The sequence below is a fragment of the Salvelinus fontinalis genome, chromosome 15 (assembly GCF_029448725.1).
Source record: "Salvelinus fontinalis isolate EN_2023a chromosome 15, ASM2944872v1, whole genome shotgun sequence".
Classification (NCBI taxonomy): domain Eukaryota; kingdom Metazoa; phylum Chordata; class Actinopteri; order Salmoniformes; family Salmonidae; genus Salvelinus; species Salvelinus fontinalis.
The window spans coordinates 15,120,143-15,128,404 of record NC_074679.1 but is presented as its reverse complement, the minus strand read 5'-3'; positions in this window follow the sequence as shown (position 1 = coordinate 15,128,404).

The following is an 8,262-nucleotide window of genomic DNA, read 5'->3' as shown; positions in this document are numbered from 1 at the left end:
CAATTACAGTTAATTGCTTTCCATTTTCAGAACATGCACTTACCCAAGGGATATTGTATAAACCGCTTTAAATTATTTCATTTGAAAAATGTTAATCTTGCCCTTGTGCTTTACCAGTGGGTAAAGTAGCCATTTATAATTACACAGCTTTCAAACTACAATACAAGTAAATGAAACAGACATGGGCGATGCTTCGGTGAATAAACCCTATGCATCAATCTGAACGGGCCTTTGGGGTATGTGCAAACAATGGGTGGATGAAACAGTTGAAACCACATGCTCAAGTGCTGGAAGCCAATTAGGTTTCCCTTTATCGACCGTCCTTTTTTAGTCCAGTCAGCCTCCTACTCATCTCCTCCGTCTGTGTATCTCAGAGACAGTGTGCTGCTTTCACAACCTGTGCCTGAGATTGAGAGAGAGAGAGATAGGACAAAGACAGAGAGAGGACAAAAACAAAGAGGGAAAAAGACAGAGCGAGGAGGAGAGAGATTGGTGTTCGAACACAAAAAGTACATAAGAGAGTAAGTGAGTGTGGGAGTTAGTGAGGTGACCTTGTAACCAGGTGGGTTGACTTGGACGGGCTGGTAGGATGTTCGTGTCTACAGGGAAGGATGGACAGATGCTCGCCTCGTTCCCTGGGTGAGACATTGGGCTCCCGAGTTGCGCAGCGGTCTAAGGCAATGCATCTCAGTGCTAGAGGTGTCGCTACAGACACCCTGGTTTGAATCTAGACTGTATCACAACCGGCTGTGATTGGGAGTTCCATAGGGCAGTGCAAAATTGGCCCAGTACAGTAGAGGATGGCAGAGCGGCTTTAAGGAGAGGGAGGAGGGTGGAAGATGGAGGAACAGCTCTAAGGAAAGAGAGAGGGTGCATGTACCTCCCCACTGTTTCCACTGATCCTGTCTGAGCTGCTTATCGACCCTCTCCCACACTGCTCTCTGGTGTTGTGGCTCTGGCACTCTAGCACTAGGGGCTGTGGGTTTAGCCTGTCTCAGACTCACTGCTGCTGGGTAGCACTATAACATCACTCAGGGGGTAACATGGATTGGAAAGTATTTGTACTCTCATCCTCCCCTTGGTAAGCATGGGTTCCTTTTCTGAAGTCACGTTGTTAATTACTTGTTATTTGTTTACCAGGTCTGTTGTACAGAGTGATAGCTTATTTGATAGCTTCTTGCACAGTGACAGTTCCAATGCATACACTCAAATGAGGTAATGCTAAAGAACTTCAAGAGTGTAATTTCTATTAATTTAACTAGAGTGATATCCACTGTGCAATTAAAATATACACTACATTACATTAATTGCCTTCAAATTTGCTGATAATTGCACTCTTTCTTTTGAAGCTGACCCTATTTCATCTATGGCCAAAAATAGCAGGGCAATTTCCAACTGGAATTTTAAAAAATACGCTGTGTGATTTTTCATATATTTGGGGAATTACGATTTTACAAATATGTTTTTGTTCAGCATGTGAATTATGAGTTGTAAGACTCCTAATCCTAATTAATCAAAGCTGAGCTGTTGTTTTCTCTGGCATGCTGCATTCATACACACACACACACACACACACACACACACACACACACACACACACACACACACACACACACACACACACACACACACACACACACACACACACACACACACACACACACACACACACACACACACACACACACACACACACACACACACACACACACACAGTTACTGGATATGAAAGATCATCAGAACACTTGTATAATATAGTCGACACATTAATCAATCACTCTCTCAACCACTCCATTCATTAATTTATTCATTCATCTAAATTATTACAAACTAGATTCAACATATTCTATGGGTGAGAGAAGAATTGGATGAGGATTGAAAGTTTGAGTGTGGTTTTGGGGTGAATACATGAGCATTTTAAAGATCAGAAGTTTCAAAAGGGGGTGCTAGTTAGCTACTGTGAGCTCCTCCATTCTGTTTTGTGTAGACAGAGAGCTATGATCAGTGTATGAGGTTTCAATTACAAAACATCCTGTACCACTGGTGAAAGTAAAAATACCTTAAAGTGCCTACTACCTCTGATCTGGCGGAATCACTAAATACACATGCTTTGTTTCTGAATGATGTCTGAGGGTTGGAGTGTGCCCCTGGCTATATGAAAAGTAATTAAACACCAACAATTGTGCCATCTGGTTTGCTTAATATAAGGAATTTGACTTTTACTTTTGATACTAAAGTACATTTTTGCAATTACATTTACTTTTGATACTTAAGTATATTTAAAACCAAATACTGTGCTTTTAGACTTTTACTCAAGTAGTATTTTACTGGGTGACTTTCACTTTTACTTGAGTAATTTACTATTAAGGTATCTTTACTTCTACTGAAGTATGACAATTGTGTACTTTTTCCACTGCTGCCAGTACAGTGTGCGTACTACAATTCTGCTCAAGAAGGCAACATTCTGTCAAGGTTTTAAACTGTTTCCTAATTTATCCAACTAATTAATCCACAGTCTGCATGTTGTCTTTAAGTGCATTGCTTTTTGCAGCTATTAAAAGTAACTGAGTGGACACATAACAGAGTGGACCCGTAACAGAGTGGACACGTAACAGAGTGGACACGTAACAGAGTGGACACGTAACAGAGTGGACACGTAACAGAGTGGACACGTAACAGAGTGGACACGTAACAGAGTGGACTCGTAACAGAGTGGACTCGTAAGAGAGTGGACTCGTAACAGAGTGGACTCGTAACAGAGTTAAAACATAAGAGAGTGGGATTGGCCAGATCTGAAGTGGAGCTGGTCTTTCACAAGGCAGGAGGGGAAGCATTAATTAATCAGCACTGCTGTGACCTTGTGACCCCTGTGTATGAGACAGGTACTCACAGAAGCCTTTGATGTATAGTGCATCCTATTCCAAGGAAGAGAGACAGGAAGTGAACCAGGAGAGAGAGAGAGAGAGAGAGAGAGAGAGAGAGAGAGAGAGAGAGAGAGAGAGAGAGAGAGAGAGAGAGAGAGAGAGAGAGAGAGAGAGAGAGAGAGAGAGAGAGAGAGAGAGAGAGAGAGAGAGAGAGAGAGAGAGAGAGAGAGAATGTGTGTGTATGGAAGAGAGAAATGTTTGGAGACCAGCCCTGAATGTGCTGCTGCTCTGTGTGTGTGTGTCTCCCTGGGTAACACTTGTGACACAGACGTTTCACAGTCTTTCTGACCGCTGATCTGCTATTCCCCTTACCGCAGCCAAGTGAGCCGACTGGGCCTGGCCTGAGTTTATGTAAGCAGAGGCCCGGCCTGACTCTCATCTCCATTACGACCAGAGCTGGGTGCAATACTTCTGTTGTGTCCGGCGGCCTGTCAGTCTGTTATTTGTGATATTGTTTGGTGTTTTGGGTGTTTACATCCTGTTGTGGAGTCAACCAGGCCGGCCCCTAACACATGGAAGATTAGCTAAAAGATTAAGCCAAATCAGATGAGGACGTGGCGCAAAGACATGATGGGGACATTTGAGACAGACTGATGTAGCACTCACACAGAGATTGAATTATGTTGGCTGGTTTAAAGTAGAGTGTTGCGTGGTAAAGGATTTGTTGTAGGGGGTACCGTTAGATATGGCAGCTCTGTTTCTTTGCAGATGTTTTTTTTGTTGTTGTTGTTATTTCTTAAATTATTAGCCCAGAACGTTATATAATTGTACAAGCATTACGTTACACCCGCAAGAACATCTGCTAAATATGTTTACGCGACCAATAACATTTGATTTGAATAGCACATGTTTTATTTGATTTGAGGAGGGAACAAGACCATTCAAAGGCAGTTGCCATCTAGCCTCGTTGACATCTTTACATGAGACGGTTGTCAGTGACAGTTCAAGGCTTCCTACACTTCTGGCATTTTTATCTGTGTGGGGAGAGCAGGGGAAAGGGGGTGTATGTCACAGGAGGTTGGTGGCACCTTAATTGGGGAGGACGGGCTAATGGTAATGGCTCGAGCGGAATAGGTGGAATGGTATTAAATACATCAAACACATGGTTTCCAGGTTTGATGCCATTCCATTCGCTCCGTTCCAGCCATTATTATGAGCCATCCTCCCTTCAGCAGCCTCCACTGGTGTATGTGTGTGTGTGACTGACCTGCTAACACAGACAGACATCCATACAGACAGAGACAGCACAGGACAGGCAAAGAGTGAGGGGCAGTTCAGAGACACCAGCCACGACCACAGGAACCTTTTGTCTGGCATGTTTTTTATCAGCCTCACCTCATGTCAGCCCTGCACATGACCAAATTAGTCTCCAGTATCAGTCTGTTATCTGGCCACGTCCCGCCTGGCCAAGCCAGAATCACTCTCTATCCTGCTCACTTCCCAACCAGCTGGTCCACTCTGAGGAATCCCAGGCTACGGATCCTTGGGCTTGAGCCTCCGCAGACTCCGGGAACACTGTTGCGAGAAAAAGAGCCTCACTGCCTTTTAAGGCCACTAAGCCCCAGCTTGGGTATATAAATATACGCTGAGTGTATAAAAAATGTACAAATGTAACCCTTATTTTACCAGGTAAGTTGACTGAGAACACATGATCATTTACAGAAGTATACAACTTACTAATATTGAGTTGCAGCCCTTTTGCCCTCAGGACAGCCTAAATTCGACGGGCATGGACTTGAAAAGCGTTCTAAAGGGATGCTGATCCATGTTGACTCCAATGCTTCCCACAGTTGTGTCAAGTTGGCTGGATGTCCTGTGGGTGGTGGACCATTGTTGATACACACGGGAAAGTATTGAGAGTGAAAAACACATCAGCGCTGCAGTTCTTCACACACTCAAACCTGTGCGCCTGGCACCTACGACCAATCCCCTGTTTAAAGTTACTTCAATCTTTTGTCTTAGCCATTCACCCTCTGAATAGCACACATACTGTTCACAATCCATGTCTCAAGGTACAACATTCCTTCTTTACCCTGTCTCCTCCCCTTCATCTACACTGATTGAAGTGGATTTAACAAGTGACTTCAGGGCCTCCAGGGTGGCGCAGTGGTCTAGGGCACTGCATCGCAGTGCTAACTGCGCCACCAGAGTCTCTGGGTTCGCGCCCAGGGTCTGTCGCAGCCGGCCGCGAGCGGGAGGTCCGTGGGGCGACGCACAATTGGCATAGCGTCGTCCGGGGTAGGGAGGGTTTGGCTGGTAGGGATATCCTTGTCTCATCGCGCTCCAGCGACTCCTGTGGCGGGCCGGGCGCAGTGCGCGCCAACCAAGGGGGCCAGGTACACGGTGTTTCCTCCGACACATTGGTGTGGCTGGCTTCCGGGTTGGAGGCGCGCTGTGTTAAGAAGCAGTACGGCTGGTTGGGTTGTGCTTCGGAGGACGCATGGCTTTCGACCTTCGTCTCTCCCGAGCCCGTACGGGAGTTGTAGCGATGAGACAAGGTAATTAATTACTAGCGATTGGATACCACGAAAAATTGGGGAGAAAATGGGATAAAAAAAAATAAAAAAAATAAAAAAAGTGACTTCAATAAGTGATTCTAGCTTTCACCTGAATGAATCCTGGTCAATCAATGCTGAGTGAGAAAGTTAGCAGGTGTTCCTAATGTTTTGTGCACTCAGTGTATTTTATATAATTTATATATTTACAGTTGAAGTTGGAAGTTCACATACACTTATGTTGGAGTCATTAAAACACGTTTTTCAACCACTCCACAAATGTCTTGTTAACAAACTATAGTTTTGGAAAGTCGGTTAGGACATCTACTTTGTACTTTTACATTTTTTTTAACAATTGTTTACAGACAGATTATTTTACTTATACTTCACTGTAACACAATTCCAGTGGGTCAGAAGTTTACATACACTAAGTTGACTGTGCCTTTAAACAGCTGGAAAATTCCAGAAAATAATGTCATGGCTTTAGAAGCTTCTGATAGGCTAATTGACATCATTGGAGTCAATTGGAGGTGTACCTGTGGATGAATTTCAAGGCCTACCTTCAAACTCAGTGCCTCTTTGCTTGACATCATGGGAAAATCAAAAGAAATCAGCCAGGACCTCAAAAATCCAAACGGACATAAAAAAAGCCAGACTACGGTTTGCCACTGCACATGGGGACAAAGATTTGTACTTTTTGGAGGAATGTCCTCTGGTCTGATGGAACAAAAATAGAACTGTTTGGCCATAATGACCATCGTTATGTTTGGAGGAAAAAGGGGATGCTTGCAAGCTGAAGAACACCATCCCAACCATGAAGCAAGGGGGTGGCAGCATCATGTTGTGGGGTTGCTTTGCTGCATGAGGGACTGGCGCACTTCATAAAATAGATGGCCTCATGAGGATGGAAAATTATGTGGATATATTGAAGCAACATCTCAAGACATCAGTCAGGAAGTTAAAGCTTGGTCACAAATGGGTCTTTCAAATGGACAATGACCCCAAGCACACTTCCAAAGTTGTGGCAAAATGGCATAAGGACAACAAAGTCAAGGTATTGGAGTGGCCATCACAAAGCCCTGACCTCAATCCTATAGAAAATTTGTGGACAGAACTGAAAAAGCGTGTGCGAGCTAGGAGGCCTACAAACCTGACAGTTACACCAGCTCTGTCAGGAGGAATGGGCCAAAATTCATCCAACTTTTTGGACACACACACACACATTCTTTTTTTATAGTATATTATGTATGTCTCTGATAAGCTACCAAAGAAAAGGCTAGGAATAGGCCGTATTTATATATGCAGCCTCGGAAATAAGGTTAATGAAATCAATATCTTGCTAATGTGTGTAACCTGTACATTGTCTGGTTATCAACTATCTGTCCTCTCAAAAGGAAGCGTCTAACTGTGACTACTGCCTGTAATATGACCCAGGTTATCACTTAACCAACTAGAGTGCATACCAATTGTGTTGGATCTGTGACATCCTCTTGTATTGATCATATCTTCACTAATGCTGCAGAGCTTTGTTCCAAAGCAATATCAGTTTCAATTGGCCGTAGTGACCATAACATTGTGGCAATGACAAGGAAACCCATAGTGCCAAAGGCTGTGCCTAAAGTAATCTACAAGAGATCGTACAAAATGTTTTCTCAGGACTCTTTTGTTGAAGATGTAAAAAAAATGTAGGTTAAGACAACCTTGATGGGAAACTACTGAACATGGTAGCAGACTGTATTGCCACCCCTATTTGCTATGTCTTTAACCAACGCCTAAAGGAGTGTGTGTGTCCACAGGCATGGAAGGAAGCTGAAGTCATTCCATTGCCTTTAAATAGTAAACATCCACCCAATCAGTTTGCTGCCTGTTCTTAGTAAACTGCTGGAAAGGATTGTGTTTGACACGTTAACTACTGACTTTCAGCATGCATATAGAGAAGCGCACTCAACTTGTACTGCGCTGACTCAGATGAATGATGATTGGTTAAAGGAAATGGACACCAAGATGATAGATGGAGCTGTATTGTTAGATTTCAGTGCAGCCTTTGATATTATTGACATAGATTACTATTGAAAAAACTCCTTTACTATGACTTTACATCGCCTGCCATCACATGGTTGGAGAGTTATTTATCCAATAGAACCCAGAGAATGTTCTTCAATGGCAATTTTTCTAACATTAGATATGTACAGTGCGGTGTCCCTCAGGGCAGTTATCTTGGGCCGTTACTCTTCTCTATTTTACAAAGGATTTTCCACTGGTCTTACATGAAGCTAGAATTAAGATATATGCAGATGATTCCACACTCTACATGCCAGCACCTAAAGCCAGTGACATCACTGAAATTATAAATAAGGAGTTACAGTAAGTATCAGAATGGGCAATTCATAATAAACAGGTCTTAAATACATCTAAACTAAACACATTGTATTTGGTTCAAAACATTCTCTAAGACCTAAACCTCAACTGGAGTTGTGCGTAAAGGGTGTGACCATTGAAGCTAAACTCCTAGAAGCTAAACTCCTAGGGAAAACATTGGATGGTCAATTATCATGGTCAAGTCATATTAACAAAGTTGCTGTGAAGATGAGGAGGAGTATGTCTGTTATAAAACATAAAGTGTACTAGTTGTTCACGCTCTGGTCTTGTTCTATCTTCATTACTGTCCAGTAATATGGTCAAGTGCATCAAAGAAAGACCTACTGTAGCAAAACTGTAGCTGGCCCAAAACAGACCAGCACACCTTGCCATTAACTGCACATACAGAACTAACTTCAACAACATTCATGCCATGTCATTCCTGGTTGAGGGTTGACGAGAGATAAACTGCTTCTCTTCTAGTT